Source organism: Cupressus sempervirens, chromosome 2 (assembly GCF_028749045.1).
Source record: "Cupressus sempervirens isolate cs-2001-9-10 chromosome 2, ASM2874904v1, whole genome shotgun sequence".
Classification (NCBI taxonomy): domain Eukaryota; kingdom Viridiplantae; phylum Streptophyta; class Pinopsida; order Cupressales; family Cupressaceae; genus Cupressus; species Cupressus sempervirens.
Window position 1 is genome coordinate 132,048,082 of NC_143119.1, and position 17,437 is coordinate 132,065,518.

The window sequence follows — 17,437 nt, forward strand, 5'->3', positions numbered from 1 at the left end:
AGACACATGTTGTTGATAAGCTCAAAGATGATCACACACCATTTATCAGCATTCATCTAACAATTCTAGCTCTTGAAGTTGAGATATTCTATAGTCTTAATTTGTAATGAGGCCTTTCATGGAGATTCTCAAAGTGGGAATCTCAACCTCAATTGGAAGCATGAAATTTGCTCAATATACTAAAGAAAAGGGCATTTTACTCATTGGAGTTATGATACTTGTTCTATAAGCCTATAATGCTAGATTAATTTGAAGGTGCCAATCCCTTCTAGATTTTCTAACTGTGCAATACAAGATCTTAAGGATCACCTTGTTAGATGCTTTCGCTTGACCATTACCCTAGGGGTAATAAATAGAAGACCAATGTTGTGTGATTCTAAAATTTTTATACAACTCCTTAAGATCCATATTTTTAAACTATTCGAGGAAGGTACACCATAACTGCATATGATGTAATTCATGATGAGAAAAGCTACAATTTTTCCATTTCCTATGGAGAGAGGGACTGCCTTTACCTCCTTAGTGAAGTAGCCTGTAGCGGTAATGATGAACTTCTATTCATTTGAAGAGGAAAAGTGAATCTAACCCACAAGATCAAAGGGCCATTATTGGAATGATCAAAGTGTGATAGATGGAATAAAATCTCTAGCTGGAGCATGAATTAGATTCCCATGGAGCTTGCATTGTTTGTAGGACTTGGCATATTTGATTGCCTCTTGATCCATATTTGGCCAATAATAACCAACTTTAATAAGTTTATGACCTAGTGTCAAGCCATTAGAGTGAGATCCACAAATGCCCTTGTGTACATCTATTAATGCTTGCTTGGACTTATTGGGTTCTAGACACTTGAGGAGTGTTCCATCAAGACCTCTCTAAATAAGTCGTTAGCAATAATAAGATATCGTAAAGCATTATGGATAAGGTGATTTTTTTCATTCTGGGTTAGATTATTTGGATAGTTCTATCATGAAAGTAAGAGTATATGTGGTGGTAGTAGGATGAATCATGTCCTACAATAGAATAGATCATCCTAGATTTAGGAGAGTCATAGATAGGGTAGAGTAATGTTTCCAATAGGAACTCATGTTGAAGATCATTTTCTAGCATCTGTAATAAGGAAGCAAGAGTAACCATGGCATCAACCGCTTTGTTGTCTTCTTGAGGAATCTATTGAAAAGTGATGTGAGAAAAGTATTTATTTAGGTCATCCACCATGTGTTTATAAGTGATCAATTTCTCATCCTTCATCTGATATACATCATTGACCTAGTTGATTATGAGCTATAAATCACCAAAGATGTTCGATTGATCCACTCTGCATTCAATTGCAATCTTCATACCATTAGTCAAAGATTCATACTCTATGATATTGTTTTAACAAGGAAATAGAATATTGTATACTTTAAGTAATGAATACCTCTATGGTGTTATGAATAGCAGCCCATCACCAAATCCCTGTTGTGTGAAGGAACTATCAAAGAACATCACCCAAGTTTGGTGTGTAATTGTTAGAATTGATTCATCAAGGAAGTCAATGTTTAGTAGAAGAAGACTTTATATTGGTGCTTCTACTAACTGATCTACAATAACTTTTCCTTTGATAGCCTTTCATTCAACATACTAAATGTCAACCTCACTTAATATCATGACCCACCTAACCAACCTCCCTGTTAGAGTTGCCTTGCTGAGTAAGTAATTTAGTGGATCAATTTTAGCAACCGGTCACATAGTATGAGAGAGCATGTAGTGTCTCAACTTTTGAGAAGTGAAGATAACTATCATGCAAGCTTTCTCAATGATACTGTAATTCATTTCATAAGAAATTAGCATGTGACTTAGATAGTAGATAGCCCTTTCCTTGTTATCATTGTCTTCTTGAGCCAACAAAATACCCAGAGATGTCTCTATTTTTTATATGTATAAAATGAGGGGCTCTCATGGATAGGAGACATCAAGATTGATGGATTAGAAAGATATTACTTTATCTATGTTAAGATTTGTTTGCATTCTTGGCTCTAGTTGTATTTCACACCTTTATGTAGAGTCTTGGTAAAAGGTTCTGACCTATCCACTAGTTGTGAGATAAATTTGTGAATGGATTGAAGTCTTCCTTGTAAACCCCTCATATAACTAATATTATGAGGTGGAGGCATGTTTATGATTTCTTGAACTTTCTCTAGATCAACCTCAATTCCTTTTGTAGACATGAAGTATCCAAGAAATTTCTTGAATGTTACACCTAATACACATTTCTTGGGATTAAGTCTCACAATAAATTTCTCCATGTGATCTAGGATAGGTTCCAAATCTTGAAGGTGACTAGTTCATTTTAGAACAACCTCAACCTCAGCCCTTGAGGAGATCCATGAGAATAAGAAAGAAACTAGAAAGGTTTGGTTATTCTATGTTAGATTCTAGTTGTGCCTTTGCTTTGATTACTAACACTAATGAGCCTAGGTGTATGGAAGATGCTTTGGATATGGAAGATGCAAGTTCCTAGATTGAGGCCATGGATGATGAGATGGCTTCATTGGATTAAAAAAACTTGGTACCTTGTACCCTTTCCTAGACGATGAAAACTTGTTGGTAGCAAATTGGTGTTCAAGAAGAAATTTTGTGTAGATGGCAATGTTGAAAGGTACAAAGATAGATTGGTTGTGAAGGGGTCTTCACAGGTAGAGGGAATAGATTATGGTGAAATATTCTCTCCTATTGCAAAGTTGACATCCATTAGATTTCTATTATCTCTTGCTGCATCATATGATTTAGAGATAGAACAGATGGATGTGAAGACAACTTTCTTTCATGGTGATTTGGAGGAAGAGATTTATATGTCATGGCTTGAGCACTACATTGTTAAAGATAAACAATCTTTGGTTTGTAGATTAAAGAAGTCTCTAAATGGTTTGAAATAATCTCCTAGGATATAGTACCTTAAGTTTGATGTCTTTGTGTTGTCAATTGGATTTGTAAGATCAAAATTAGATCGTTGTGTTTACTTCAAAGTTGAAAATGATCACCTTCGTATTGTTACATTATATGTTGATGATGTGTTGCTATTTGGAAAGGGTAAAGGTATGGTTTATGATTTTAAATCTCAGTTGTCAGTGTAGTTTGAGATGAGAGATCTTGGGGTAGAAAGGTACATCTTGGGTATAGAAATCAGTAGAGATAGGTCTAATAGAAAACTTTGGTTGAGTCAGAGTAAGTATGTGAAGTCTACCTTGGAAAGGGATGTGAAGTCTACCTTGGAAAGGTTCAACATGGCAAATTGTAGACCATTGTGTGTTCCTATTTCTATGGGAACAAAGTTATTCATAGATGATTGTCCAAAACCTCCTAGTGAGGTGGAGGACATGAGTAGAGTACCTTATGCTAGTTCAATTGGTATTCTTATGTATGCTCTAGTCTTTACTAGACCAAAAATTTCCCAAGAAGTGGGATTTTTAAGCCAGTTTATGGATAATCCTAGATGGGTACATTGGGATGCAGTTAAGTGAGTATTTAGATATTTGAGGGGTACATCAAATTACTCCATTTTTTATCATGGTAACTCTTTTGGAGCTCTACATTTAGTTTATATTTGTGGGCTTGTGTATTTAGATTGGGTGGGTGACATTGATAGCAAGAGATCCACAAGTGCTTATGTGCTCACTATGTTTGGTGGTGCCATCAGTAGATAAGTAAGTGACAACCTGTGGTTTCTTTGTCCACTATAGAAGTTGAGTACATGGCTGCTACTCATTCTTTTAAGGAAGCCATTTAGATTAGTAGATTATGTTTTGATATTGGTGTTGATGTAGGAAAGATTACTATTTGTTGCAATAGTCAAAATGCTATTTTCCTTGTAAAGAATCCAACTTTCCATGCTAGAATGAAGCACATTGATGTGCATTTTCACCTTGTGAGAGATATGGTAGAAGATGGAAAGGTAAATTTGGAGAAGGTATATACTATAAAGAATGTTGCAGATGCATTGATGAAACTAGTGGGCATAGTGAAGTTTAGATAGTGTTCAGAGTTTATGGGCCTTTCGACCTATAGAGATTAGTTCCTATTATGTTGTTGTTGCTCTTACAAGGTGTACAACAAGTGGGAGAATGTTAAGAATAAGGTATCTCAAACTTTGACAATTCCTATTCTTATTATTTTTTTTGTAAATATATTTTTTGCAAATAATGTAAATAGGTGTGAGTGTACATGTCTAGTTGGCATGTTGATGTGTCACTCCACTTGCAGGTGTTAGTATCTTGAATTGTGTGTAAGGAAATCATGACTAAAATGGTTATGACATGTTCCTATTATCTGTAAGAGCTATGTTTGGAAGATTTAATTCTGTGTAAGGAGATCATGACTGAAATGGTTATGATGAATTCCTATGATGTGTAAAAGCTATCTTTGGGAGATGCCCTTAAAATGGAAAGTAGATCATATAAGCACTTTTAGGCTATAGATAGGGGTGAGTGAGTAGTGTACTGTTGGTTGCTACTAGATAAGTCATTCATGTCTTGAATGAACTTGCATTGCAAGTGTGTTTTAACCTTTCTGTTGAAGATCATACATTGTATAAGTTTTGAAGGGGTGGGGTTGTTTGACCAAAAGGTTTTTCCCCCCCAGCATATCTTTTTGTTTATATATTTTATTTCTCTATCTATTTTATGTGTTCATGGTTGACTACAATATTATTGTTTACATAATATTGAATCCCTAATTGTAATTATTTTAAAATAATTTGCATAATATTTTCCTTAAAGAGATTAATGTAGGAAGCAATTTTTGCACCTAAGTTTCCTTACAACTAGATGTATTGGAATTATAGTCTATGAACTCAAGATAGGTAAGTGAAAGAGAAATGGTAGATTTGATTGTGTTCATAGTATAATTATCAAATGCTTGGATAAGAAATTTGAGACCTAGAGTGGCTTCATCCACAAGTGTTTTCTAATTCTTCTAAGTTCTAACATCACTAATAAAAGACTCAATGACTCTAGTTGGATAAGACTTATTTGACCTAATCCTAGATGCTTCACCTACTTTGAGGAGATTTTCATAGACATGAACTTGATTTATGTCCTTATCTATAGTTGATTATGAGAGAGAGTCAAATTCATATTCTCGAGAGTCTATGCTACATGGTGACAAACTATAGAATTTCCCAATAGTGATACAGATAAACTCTCCTTCATATTTCAGATTTTTACAAAGATACCCAATGTTTGAAGCATGACTAGACTCTCCTTGTTATTGTTGGTTATGATGTGAATCAGTAGTATCATTAGAAGAAACACTATCACCATCCATAATACTGACATGAGGTATAAAATCATCAGGTTTGGCAAAGAAATTAGCAAGATCATTAAGAATTAGATAAGGATAAGGATCCTCCTCATCAACATTATCTTCATGTTCATCAAACTGAGCTTGTGACTCATTTTCAAATGAATTCTAATGTTCTAGTACAAATTTGTTAATCAGTAGATGGAAAGGAATCTTCTTGAAACCTAGACTAGATGTATCTTGGTTTCTCCTTACTATCAATTTGATAGGATCAATTAGACCATTTTTGTTGCATCCAATAGGACTAGTTCCCTTATAGCTAGAGTGTTTCATGAGCTAAATACCTGGACCATACTTTTCAAAATTAATTTCATGAGATTGTTTTGTGAGGTCAATTGGATCTTTCTCTTTGTAGATCCATGTAGCAATAGCTCCATTTTCATTTTCCTCCTTGAAAGGGATAGTAGCTTTGACAAATGTGCCATTATATACTTAGTTTTAGGTGTTAACACAAGAGGTCTCTTTACTTCAGATGGTCTCCCATAATAATGGGGAGATTCAGGAAGAGATGCCAATGACAGGACCAGTTCTATGTGATATTCACCCATTCCAATTTCTTTCAGCTTGAGTGATTGCTCAATTTGCTTCAATTTTTTATCATGATGTACTATAGATTACCTATTAGAAGGTACAAAATTTTCAATAGATTTTAGCATGTTATAGGTATAGCTAGTACTTGTAGGTCTAGTAACTTCAAAGCCATGAAATGGGAACTTTACACATTGATGGTAAGTGGAAGGCACAACTCGCATCTCATGTATCCATGTTCTTCCTAGTAGAATATTGTAAGCTAAGGGAATGTCCAAGACTTGACAAGAGATATACCTTTCAATAGGACTGACCTAGAGAGGTAACACAATGAGACCAAAGGATTTGCACTCGACTTCATCATACACTTTGATAGTTGTCTTGCAGTGGGGGTCAATGGACTCTTCAAAACAATCCAATTATCTAAGAAAAGTAGTAAAGACAATGTTTAAATATGATTCATTATTAATGGGCACATCACAAACACGTGTATGGTGTATCATGGCCTCAATGTGTAGAGGTTGATTATATGGATGACCTAGTGAATTTTCATCCTCCTTAGAGAAGGACATGTAGTAAGGTGAGGTTAGGTGACTTACCATGGATTGGAACCTCTCAAGACCAAGATCTTGAGGGACATTTGTGTTAGTGATGGCTTTGTCAAGAATCCACCTATGAGCAAGTGATATTTGAAGTAGTTCAAAGATTTTGATTTGAGCATTTGTTCATTGTAACTAATCAAAGATACTATAGCTAGCAGCTATAGAATTTATTGCAATTTTTTTCCCCTTGCTAGATGGACTAGTAATAGGTTTTTCTTTGTGTTTTTCTACTTTAGGAGTAGAAGGCATAGGTCTTTTGATCACTAACTTAGTGTGAGAACATGTAATAGCATTGGCGCACGTTTGTGATGACTCATTGTGGGATGTGTTGGAAATAGGGCCCCTTAAGACAAATGATGTCTTATGTTTAGGATTGTCTTATTTTCCCTTGATGGTGATAACATCACAATATTCAAAATCCATAGGTTCAACCATGTTGATTATGTTGTCATCATTAGAGTATGTATAGTTGACATTATTATTAGGTTTCTATTTTGAGCCTTTTCCTTTCTCATAAGATGTGAATGGCTCTTTTAAAGCCTTGTGATTTGATTTCTTGTTATGCCCATCCACAACAATGTCACCATCATTGATTAAGTCTTGGATTTTGTGACGCAAGTTGATCAAGTTTCTAGTTTTGTGACTTTTGTTTTGGTGATATTTGTAAAGTGTGATTTTGTTCCACCATGATGGTCATGGTTGTGGATCATAAGGTCAAGAGTTGTCCAATGGAGAAATAAGCTTGTTTTGTAGCAAGGTCTTGTAGGCCACATCTAAAGGTTCACCAAGAGGTGTAAATTCTCATTTAGGGCGTGTAGCCCAATATGAGTTCCTTGGTTTGTTTCCAAATGTCTGATTGTTAGAAGGAGCTTTTACAACATTTTTGGATGCTTTGAGACTATTTATACGATTGAAAGTTTCCTTAGCAGGTTTAGGAGTAATGTTGTCAAAAACTCTGTCATGCACAACCTCTCAATTTTAATTCACATACTTAGATTTGCCCTTATTAGAAGTTGATTCTTGTTTAGTGTCTTTCTAAAGGGTTAGTTCACCCTTTTTTACCATGAATTCCTCTATCTAGATAGCTTGTGTTACCATCTCCTCAAAGGTACACAAACCTTGAAGTTGAACTCTATACCCAAAATTAGGTAGGAGATTATCCATAAAGATGTCAAGTTTCTCCATTTCTAGGATTTTGCATGACTATTTGGTGTAAATTTCTCTCCATCTCTAAAGGAATGTGAGGAAAGGTTCCCCAACTTTTTGTTCAAGGTTGCACAAGTCTTGAATGTTAATCAGGTATTGTATGCTATGAGAATACTATTGGACAAACAAATTAGCAATCTTATCAAATGTTTTGATACTAGTAGGCAAGTGTGAAAACCACTCCATAGCTCGACCACCTAGACTTCTTGGGAATAGATGCATGAGATATGTTTGATTATGTATAAATTCCATAGATAAGGCACTAAATTCCTAAAAATGATCTTCAAAATTAGTGGTTCTAAAGTATTTAACGTAACTCAACTCCTCTCAAAAAATGAGGCATTTTTGTACTCTTGTCAAAAGCAAATGGACAAAGAGCATCTAAGGTGTATATTTTGTGGGTTTGTCTTTATCATGCATCATTTGGGCTAATTATTCTTGCATGATCTTCAGTTGTTGCAATTTGGAGGTTTCAATTTCCTCTTCAGGCATAATGATAGTTTCAATGTCAAAGTGATGAGGTAGCTTGGCTCCCTCTTGGGCAAGTTTGAGAAAGTATTTCTCTTTCTCTTCGTTAAGAAAGATTTCCATGACCTTTTGGAAGTTTTTGTCTTTACAAAATTTTTTGATATGTTTAGGGAGTATTTATACCTCCTCTTTATTCTCATTAGTAAAGAGGGGTTCCTTATGTAGTTCATTCCTATGTTGATCTTGGTCTCTACTATGTTCTCCATGTTCAGTTTCTTGATCAGCCACTATAGGAATGTGATAAGTTTCAGTGTGTTTTGGTTGGTAAGGTTGTCTGAATAAGAGTTTAGTTGTATTGTTTGGAGATGTATGACCTTTGCTAGTTTCAATATCCTCTTGATACAAGGGGTTCCTTGTTTGTTGTAAGTTTATGGAGAACATTCGTTGAAGACGAGGTGATTTGATGGGTGGAGGAGATCATGAAGACTCCTCACTAGATGAACTAGACACAAACTATGTATAAACTAAGAAGCAACCTTTTCCATGATTATTACCTCTAGCTCTACCTTGTCTAAGTCTAACGGGATAAAACATGTTTTCACCTCTTGTTTCCATACTCATAGATAAGAACAAAAAGAAAAAGCCTAGACAAGGACCACACTAGAACATAGTCTCAACAAAGAAAGATAAAAATGTTGTATACTAAGGTATGAGTCATCTAAGTAATGGCTAGAACATCTAAAGATTATGACTATCATGACATGAAGTATGATAAGCACAAAAGAACAAGGAAAAGATAGACAAGAGACGAGACTAGTTTGTGTGTAGGTCACAAGTTGTTAGCTAAGCAAGATGCCACTGTTTGACACTATTTGTAGATAGAAAAGTGGTAAACTATTATAGGTAACAAATTAGATTTAGAGTGTAGATAGCTCTAACAAACTAGGTTGATAGTTTTAAGACAGGACTTCTCATGAGGATTCCCAAGGAATTGTGTGAAAAGGCACAAAGAGCTAGGTGAAGATTTAAAATAGAAAAATTTGGAAAGATTTCTCATGCAAGGACTTGTAGAGAGCCACATGAGGATGTGCTATACTAAAAAGATAGCATTCTGACATAAAAGGACAAAATTTGCAAGATCTTGTATAGATATTTGCTAGGATTGCATAAGAACTTGGATAGTGCCATGTGAAGAAGTGCTAAGTAAAAAGGTTCTTGCACAAATTTTGCAAAATTGGGTGCAAAAATAGGGACCAAACTAAAAAATGGGATAAAATTTTGAATAGCTTTTTCAAGTTGCAAATAGTTCTAGATATATTGTTGATTGTGTTTATAGATTTCAGATAGATAATGAATAGTTTTCATGTTTTGGATAGTATTGTATTTTCAAAAAGATAGTTTTTTTCAAATAGACATGGGAAGCAAGTAGTAGTTGCAAACAATCCAACCAAGGACAAAGCAACTTAGAGGGATGAGGGATTCTTGACCTTCAGTTTGTTTGACAAATTTGGACAAGTTTAAAGACTCAAGAAAAAACACACTTTATCCCTATAACCAAAAAATGGTAGAGGAGGAAAAACCTTTTTCCCACAACTTATGTGCATGCACACACCTCACAAAGTTGTGTCACCCCACTAGAGGGCACCCATTTTTTTGGTGTATTCCAAGGGCTTAATAACATATACACTAAATGAACACCCTTGTGGCAGGGGCCAAGCATGTATACCATGTTCCAACACCCAGGTATATACCTATGGTGAGTTCTACAGGAGAGATTCTTCCCCCTCCTTGCACAAAGATTATGGCCCCTTTTGGAGGTGAACTAGGTAGCAATTAACTAAGAATTTTTTACTTGGCTTCCATTCATATTGATCCCTAGTGGCTTTGCAAGAAAATTTGAGATCGGTGGCCCACACTAGCATTTGAAAGTGCACACACTTGATTAGGAAGTCTGGGGCCAACATCGGCTAGTGCAATAGATAGTCTCCTCTTAATATGTGATATTGGGAGTCAAGAGGAAGAAATTAATATGGCTTTGGAGTCTTTCACTCTATAGAGATTCTTTATTATAGTGAGCTGAAATCTCTAGTGAAAGGAGTGTGCTCACTTGGGTCATTCCCAGAGGTTGGATCACTCTAGTAGGCACTCTAAGGGTTGACTCAGACTAGTGGTTTGGATCAAAGGGTTCAAGTTTCTAATTTCCCTTAAGGGGAAAGAGCATGCTCCTCTACCTTATCACCTTTCCCAAACATGCAAGACATGATAATCATCGAGTTAGCTTAATCAATCCCAATTTGTCCTTCCTCAAGATTTTGATTCCCTAAAAGGAAATCATCATCCCTTCATAGAAAAGGACTCTTATAGGAGAACCACTAACTTGCTTGCCTCCCTTAGGTACTCTTTGGATTCACTTCTAAGTAGTAAAGAGCATACTCCCCTATTCTCCTATCTTGCACCTTACAAAGTTCACAAGCCCTAATTATACTATGTGTGAAAAGTACAAAGAAGACATGACATTTGAGTGGGTTTAAAATAAGTCTTCAACATGTGTATCTTTGACAAGCATCTTACAATTAGTCAATACATGTTTTAAATGTTTTCATAAGGTTTCTTTGTCAAGCATCTTGCAAACCACTATTAAGCTATAGAAAAGTAGAAATTTGAAAGAAATGATTTAGAAAAACATAGTTAGTCAATTGTAATGATAAACTAAATTCTAGAAAACTATGTAAAATTATGCACAAAATCATGCACAAGCCCACACAAAGAAATGATGTGCACGAATGTTGATCTCAGATTGGTTTTAAAAATTGAGTGTCAACATAATTAAGACATTTACTTAGTTCATGTTGAACTAGTAATGCAAGCCGAGTATAATATGCAAATACAAGACTATGCTGAGTTGCAATGAGTGCCAAGTTAGTTATGTGTTGAGTCACTCAAGTGATGAGTAGATAGACCATGCTAAGTGATTCAAGTGATGAGTAAACAATAGATGCCAAGTAGTTCAAGTGTCCAACTAGAAATAGAATTATAGTATGTGCCAAGCATTGGTAACTTCAAGTGCCGAGTAACATAGATTGGACATTTTTTTTTTGTGATTTCACAAACAACTATGTAAACCATTTTCAATCTAACATAAGGTTAAATTTCAATTCTTTAAAGATAAGGAAGAATCTATCTGTATAATTCCTGTGTGTTTACATACAACCAATAAGAAAATAGGAAGGATTAAGTGACAAAAATGGATGAATCTTAGTTGTAGATTAATACCTAACCCTAATCCACCAAAGTCTTTATAAGGCTGACGAAGCCAAAATTGAGAGAGTATGAAAGAGATCATATTACAGGAGGTAACAAGGGGTGAATGATTGAATTTGTTCAAAGAGAATTCAAGGTGATTTAGCAATGAGAGTGAATTTTAGAATTAGTTGGAGGAGAACAAGAATATAAGGATACAACAACTATCACATCAGATCAGAGAGGATCAAGAAGGACACTATACAAATTTGATCTTTAATCAAAAAACTAGAGACAATCATAAGATCTATGCTAAGACATTCTAACAGGTGATTTTAGCTAAATCTCCTAGGCTGAGTAGTCCTAACAGACTGTTGTAAATCCTTTAATAGGCTGGCATTCTAGGTGGATGTTCTAAAGTCCTTTAGCCACACACACTTCTAACAGGGTGTTGAAATCCTCTAACAAGGTGTGACTTAATAGTCCTTGTAATCCTTTAACAAGGTAGGCCTTTCATAACACATATCATGTTTCATGGTCAAACCATTATAACCTTAATTGGCTACACTTTATTGTTGTAGTATTGAAGAATTGTGGGTGTCATCCCCACCCCAATTTTACCTTCTCTTTGGAGGGTTTCTAGGTAATCATATCAAGTGTTAAGTGTGTATGTTCAATTGCTTACATGTTTTAGATGCATTTACTTTTCGTGTTATTTTTAGTTCATATATTACATGCATCTAATGAACAATGAAAGTTTTAATAGCTAAAGTTTGAACTTTTGATTCACCCCTCCCCCTCTTAGAAGTACATGTTTCCCATTCATAATTCCAATAATTTGTATCAAAGCCAAGCTCTTTGAAGAAGAAGCTTTGTATCTTAGAGGAAAGATCTTGAAATGGAAGTCTACAAATTAGTAAAGACCATTGAAAATTAGGAGATTGAAATACATCTCGTACTACATCAATTGAATGAAGCTAGAGATTCTTTGAAGAGTTTCTTGAAAAGAAGGAAAGAAATTTCCATAGTAGAAAATGACAAACAATACAAAGAGATTGACACCACAAAGCTATTTGCAGATGGTAACTCTAGTAAATTTGATGTAGCGATTTTAAAGCTAATGGAAAAGAATAGAGCAAAAGCTAAAGAAATTAGAAATCTCAAGTTGGAGTAGGAATCACAAGCTATACTACTATGTGAAGTGACTAAAAGAAAGAAGAAAGCTATAGAAGAAAAGGCCATAATTGAAGAAGACAAAAGAATTTTGGCAAAAAAATTAGAAGATAAGTCAATAGAGCTATCTAGAATCTCAAACATGTAATTAGATACCTTAAACCAAATGATGAATTCTCATCATGAGTTGAATGTCAAGGACATTAAGATAAATACATTAAAGTTGTAGAATGAACAACTATAGAATGACTTGAAAAGAGAAAATAAATTTACTAAAAGATTCAACAAGCTAAATGAAGCCATCAAGTACTTTGAGAAATTACTAAAATCCCCTAGATCCAATAGAGATACATTAGGAATAGGCTACAAAAGAATTAAAGAAGGAGAATCATCCAAAGCTATTGAGGAAAGCAACAACAAAAGTAAGAACTCCAAACCCACTTGTCATAGTTGTGGTAAGAGAGGACATACCTCTAATGTGTGTAGGACCAAGAATACAAATCAGAATACTAAGCCTAAAAACATGGTCCACTATCATAAGTGCAATAAACAAGGTCATCAAGTACATGAATGTAAAACTAGAACCATGTATGCACCAAAATTTGAAGGATATTGCTACAATTGTTAGAATTTCAGACATAGAGCTTTTGAATGCAGATCCAAGTCCACATGGTTATCAAATATGCCAACAAAGGTAAGAAGCTATGAAAAATCTTATGACTAGGATTACAATACAAGATATAGCTATCACTATTGCTAGGAATATGGACATGTACCTAAAAACTACATTAGGACTCACTTTAGTGGTAATTGCAAGAGATGTTTGAGTCAAACTACATGTTTTAGCTATTTGAAGACTAGTCATATAAGTAAACATTGTCTAACTAGGTCCAAGGCTCAATTTTTGAAATTGATAAAGGTAAAGTCAAAGTAGATGTTGAATACATATGGAATGAGATGAATAAGACATGCAAGAAGAAAGATGGTGGTAGTACATCAAATAAAGAAGGGATCATTTCACCTAATAGGTCAAGTGGTCATAGTTCATCAAACTAACAAAAAATAGGTATGTGGGAGTGATACTCAAAGTGTTATATCATGCATTAGTTCCTAAAGAAGTTAGCACTAAAAAGGATATATTAACATGAATAAAGATGCAAAATGTGAAAAGTTTAGGGTTAAATCTTTAAGTTTTCATATTGTTGGCAAGCATGGAAAATTTTTAATGAATGTCGAGTAAAATACTAGATAGTGCCAACCTGCTAGTCAAAGATGGTTAGTGTTGAGTCTGTAGTAGCTAATGAGTGATGGTCATGTAAATAGATGCCGAGTGAAACAGAAATCGTGTTGATGCCAAGTTTACAACTATACAAGCACCAAGCATTAAATGTGGAGTTTTGAAGGGTGTATGGTCAATTTTCACCTGTTTTTCATCATTAAAAATTCAAGAAAAAGTAGGTAGAATGAAGAGGTGATTCACAATCTAGCTCAAAGCATTTGCAAAGATCCTAGCAATGATAAAACACTAGTTCATCAAATTGAGGTATTCTTCATAAGCTGAGTTATGTAGTTTAAAATTTGTCAAATCCTAGTTTGACAAAGTGGCTTCCAATTTAAAGAATGTGAAGGAAAAAGAAGATTTTGATGTCCAATTAGTTAGTAATGAGGTCAAACAATAGAATTTTAAAGCCATCCCAAAAATTTCTTATAAACAAGACCTATCAAGTGCATTATCCATTATTCCACCTAAGGTCATAATGGTCCAAAACATAAGAAAATGTTACAACTATAAAGTAATAGGTATTGGTGATATGGAAATAAGGCAATCTTATGAGAAGTTGTGTGAAAATGGCATTTTGAAGGAAGAATTTAAGATTTTTGAGAGAAAGGGTTTGACTCATGCCTTAGGCTTCCCCATGGTGTTTAAAATAGAATGGATCAAGATATTGTTAAGTAGGATACACAATGGATGTCTATGGTTGGAAGGAGGACCAATCAAGATTTCAAACATAATTTTTCATAGGGTGACTGGTTTTCCAACCCTAGATTGGCCAAAGACCCTATGAAGTGGCTCAAAAGAGGTAATTAAGAAGAACACAGGTGCAAAATTGAATAAGCACGAAATGACAATAGATACCATCATAGACCCACTACTTGACTTTGCAATTAGGGTTATATCTCATAAGTTTTATCAATCAAGTAGGTTAAATAGTGTACCCTACATTGCAGTTGATGTTAGCTATAAAATTGTCAAGAAAGATCATACTTATGTTCTTGTAGAGCTTCAATTACAGAAAATAATGGAAAATCTTGGAGTACTTAGGAAGGAAAAAATTTCTTAGTGAAAATTTTGATCAATTCTAATTTGCACATTTTTCTATGATTAGAACACATTTCCATCTTTTGGTACAGTTGAATGGAAGAAAAATATATCAATGTTTGTATAGATTAATGAGTGTATTGAGTAGATGAGTGAGAACTTTGAAATAGTTATTTACTTGAACAATACTATAATGACATATATTTTCTTATAGATATTAATTACACATACATATAGGCTACTATACCTAGGGTAAGATGGCTAAGACCCTTAGGATATGAGAATGATGTTGATGAAACCTTAGCTGCCATCACTACACTCCTAGCAAAGGAGATTGATAAAAGTGCCAAGATAATTGGTAATTATGATGTTATGGAATCCAAAGCTGAAATGGAGTTAAAAAAAAACCTCCAAATTGAAGAAGAAAGACAAATTGGTGAATAAATTAATGGCAAAATTTGGTGAAGGTATAAGCGTAGAAGAAGATGATGAAGAGGATGAAGGGGAAGAACAAGAACAAGCCCAAGAACCTCTTGCTTTGACCCAAGGCATGGGTAAGGAAATTGAAGAAAAAGGTGTTGAGGAAGAGAAAATCAAAGAAGTACCAATACAAATAGAACCTAAGAAAAGAAAGCTCAAGGCATAGCTTGTGGCAAATACAAAGGCAAAGAAGACTACTAAGCCCAGCCCAAAAAAGCCAAAAACACCAACAACCAAGGCAAGCACAAGGGCCACTATACAAAAGGCCAAAGAGCAAGCCAAAGAAAAGACAAAGGATACTAAACAAAAGGGCCTAGTACAAAAGAAACAATGAAGAAAATGCATTACATAGCTAGAGGCTAACGATCAAAGGATAGAATCTGAGGATACAAGCCAATTTAGAGTGGTAAGTCATCCACCAAAATCTGATCTTGAAAATATCTATGAGAATGTTAAGAATAATGCAGATTTGACAGGTTTGAAAAATGTTGATTTTGACAAATTTGGTAGAGAATAAAAAAAATTGATTGAGGAATCAATATATGTAATATTTCTAAATTCAAGAATAATCCACTTAAATTAGATAATACAATGCCTAAGGATTCATGTATACTATTTTTGAAAATAATGAATTTTAAAATATGTGTAAGTGTATCAATAGATTGTTGATTCTCCCTAGTCAAGAACTCAACATCACAAAGATTTTAATACAGAGAATAAACATTCTATAAAACTCCTAAATTTTTTACAAAATTTGAAAGTTCAAACTGTTCTATTGCTACTTGTATTGAAACTTTCTCCAAAACTTTGTGCTCAAATTTCTTTTCAGACCATTTCATCAAATTTTCATTATCCTTAATATTCTCATTATTGACCTTCTCAACAATATGAACTATTTGATCTATTATTTTTGTTTCTCATTCACGATATGAATTTCAAATGCATCTATAAAAATGTATTTTAGTTCATCTACTTCTTCTTTTTTTCTCTCTTCTTTTTTCCTCTTGTCTTGTCTTCCTTAGCAAAATTTGTTGTAAAATTGCCATATTCTCAAAGGTTATTGTCTTTGGGTCATATACGAGATTGAAAATTACCTCATCTACTGTCACTAGATTGCCAAGCGAGCTGACCTTTTTCTTCATCTTCTTTGTCCTAGGAGTGTTGGCACTCGACAATGTAATATGTAATTGTGTATCCTTAGCACTTAGTCCATATATCTGTTGGCATGTAGTAGCAATATCCTTCTAAGTAGGTGTTTCCTATTTTACAGGTGTATCAATTGATATTTCAATAGATAAAGTAAAAATTCTCAACAATTGTAACAAATCCTGGATAGCCTCTTGTTCATTCAGCTTCTAATGCTCCTTGGTCTCTTATTGCTTCACCTCCTTTTTTCCCTTAATGTGAGGTCTTGAGGAATAATGAGAAAATTTATCTTGGTTTCCTTATTTTTATCCTTCTTCCTTGTCAATGACAATAGTTTCTATGGTGGTGGATGTTGTAGCACAATTACAGGTTTTCCTTGTTCCTCAATAGTTACATATTATTGATCATTTTCCTCAACTATAATTGAAGTTATTTAAAAACCATCAGTTGTAGAGGTCACAATTGGTGCACTCTCAATCGTTGGATAATCCTAAACTTGTACCAGTACTAGATTGGTGCATAGTAGAGGAGTATCTAAGGTTGAACTTATGAATGTTTCATTTTTTTAGTTCTTCCTCAGCTAAAACATTAAGATTTTTTTGCATTTCATCAAGAATATCTTCAATTGTGATAGCATCTTGTTGTTCACTCTCCTCTACCTTTCTTATAATTTGTTTCTGCATACTATCTAGCTCATCATAATCTTCTTGATTATCTAACTCCATTTTCTATATCTCTACTTCCTCTTTCTCTTCTAATATTGTAGGATCCAATAGTCCAAATGCCTTCTTCCATACTAATGTGCTCTCTTGCACAACCTCTTCTACTTTACTTTTAAAAATCTTATATGCCCTTGTGTTGGGCACAAATTTATTTTCAAAATATATTAGGGCAACATAAATGTAAGTCTTTCCTAAGTCTAGCATGGTCTGAG